Source organism: Cynara cardunculus (genome assembly GCF_001531365.2).
Source record: "Cynara cardunculus var. scolymus isolate 2C chromosome LG 1, CcrdV1, whole genome shotgun sequence".
NCBI lineage: Eukaryota > Viridiplantae > Streptophyta > Magnoliopsida > Asterales > Asteraceae > Cynara > Cynara cardunculus.
Genome location: NC_037528.1, coordinates 28,971,448 through 28,973,720, shown reverse-complemented (window position 1 = coordinate 28,973,720; position 2,273 = coordinate 28,971,448). Strand labels below are relative to the sequence as shown.

The following is a 2,273-nucleotide window of genomic DNA, read 5'->3' as shown; positions in this document are numbered from 1 at the left end:
TCTGGTCCTTGTGGAAACGATCTTGGTACTATACCACTTTATTACTTGAAGCGATCTTAGTGTCGGCGTGCACTTGCACCGCCACTTTAGGGATTTTATGCCCACTGTGCACACACTTACGATCCCAACGCATCAAGTTTTTGGCGCCGCTGTCGGGGACTGGCACGATTTTTATCCTGAGATATTGATTTTTATTTGAGCCTTGGTCAGTTGTTTCATTCGCTGTTCCTATGTTGTATGCCACAGATACAACACGGTGATCTTTTACCTCTTGATCTTGAGTTAGAAAGAACAATTAGGAGACGAAGAAGAGGTAGAAACAATCGGCGAAATCCCAACCGTACCATGGGAGATAATCCACCTCCTCGGGAAGCCACGGTTAATATTGCCGATGACAAAAATAGAGGCATACAGGACTACGCAACTCCCGAATTTGGTCAATTGGCCTCGGGAATTGGTAGGCCCGAAATGACAGCAACATCTTTTGAACCCAAGCCGGTTATGTTTCAAATGATTTCTGCTATGGGTCAGTTTGGGGGATTATCTTCAGAAGATCCGCAATCTCATTTGAAATCTTTTATAGAAATGACGGATCATTTTAAAATTCCCGGAGTTACTCAAGAGACCTTACGCTTGATGCTTTTCCTTTATACATTGAAGGATAGAGCTTGAGCATGGCTAAATTCCCAACCACCAAACTCGATYCTTACTTGGAATGATTTGGCGGAAAAATTTCTAAAAAAATACTTTCCTCCAACGAGGAATGTAAAGATTATAAATGAAATTATGGCGTTTCGCCAAGAAGAAGATGAAGCGGTATCGGATGCATGGGAGAGATTCAAGGACCTTTTTAGGAAGTGTCCTCACCACGGAATCCCTCATTGTATTCAATTGGAAACGTTTTATAATGGACTTTCTAGTGCCGCTAAGATTATTCTTGACGCAACGGTCGGTGGTGCTTTTACAACAAAAACCTACAACGAGGGGTATGACATTTTGGAACGAATTTCTAATAATAATACTGAATGGTCTAACCCTCGTGCTGTAATTTCTAAATCTGCCTCGGGCATTCATGAGCTTGATGCCATTTCTTCTTTGAATGCCCAAATTGTTGCTCTAACTAATTTGGTTAAAAATAATTTAAACTTGAATGGGGAAAAGAATCAAGTCCAATCCATAATGTCTAATTCTTCCATGACTGAGTCTTGTGTTTTCTGTGGTGAAAGTCATTCTTATGAGTTTTGCCTCGGAAACTCCGTTTCGGTAAATTATGTTGGAAACCATACAAGAAATAGCCTATTTTCTCCAACGTACAATTCAAATTGGAGAAACCATCCGAATTTTTCATGGGCCGAAAATCAAGGACTTCAACCCCCCGGGGCAACTCAAGTCCAAAACCGACCTTCAAATCCCCCGGGATTTAATCAAGGTGGTCATCACATGCAAGGTAATCATCACATGCAAGACAATCATCACATGTACCAAAATAGACAATCTTCACAATCACATGCACCTAGGCAACAAAATGCATCGGAGGGTAATGGTTCGCTCGAATCTTTACTTAGAGGTTTTATAAACCAAACCAATGCAACCTTGAGGAGTTTTGAGACCCAACTTGGCCAACTTGCCGTGGATCTCAAGAATAGACCTCAAGGAACTTTGCCTAGTGACACGGAAACACCTAAGGAACATGTTAAGGCCGTGACTTTAAGAAGTGATAAGGACTTAGGAGACTCTAATGCCGAAAATGAAACGCCCGTGGAGCCAATTTGTCAAGAAAATATTTCACATTCTTTTGACACGTTGAAATTTCCAGTTCTGTTTCCTATAGCTGAAGAAACTCAAATTCCAGTTTCTGTTCCAGAAACAGCAGCTTTACCCAGTTCCAGCACCACCCAGTCTCCAACTGACACTGCTCACTGTGGGCATAAACTGCCCACAGCCCAGCAGAAAAAGACCGGTTCAACTGATTTAGATCTAAGAGATTTACCTTTTCCAGGAAGGATGAAAGCCAAAAATGTGGATGATCAGTTTAAAAAGTTTTTGGACATCTTTAAACAACTCCACATTAACATACCTTTGGTAGAAGCTCTCGAGCAAATGCCTAGCTATGTTAAAATTTTGAAAGACATCCTCAATAAAAAGAGAAGACTTAGTGAATTTGAAACCGTGTCCTTGACAAAGGAATGTAGTGCCCTTCTTACTTGCAAAATTCTCCCAAAATTAAAAGACCCGGGAAGTTTCACCATCCCGTGCTCTATTGGAGGAAAAGA

At 41.2% G+C, this 2,273-nt stretch overlaps 1 non-coding gene across 1 annotated transcript; it reads right to left on the bottom strand.

Annotated features, from left to right (window-relative positions):
• Positions 1–768: 768 nt before the first annotated feature.
• LOC112503320 lies at positions 769–875 on the bottom strand. Its single transcript, XR_003067931.1, has one exon. It is a non-coding gene; the product is annotated as a small nucleolar RNA R71 (small nucleolar RNA).
• Between the last annotated feature and the right edge of the window lie 1,398 nt (positions 876–2,273).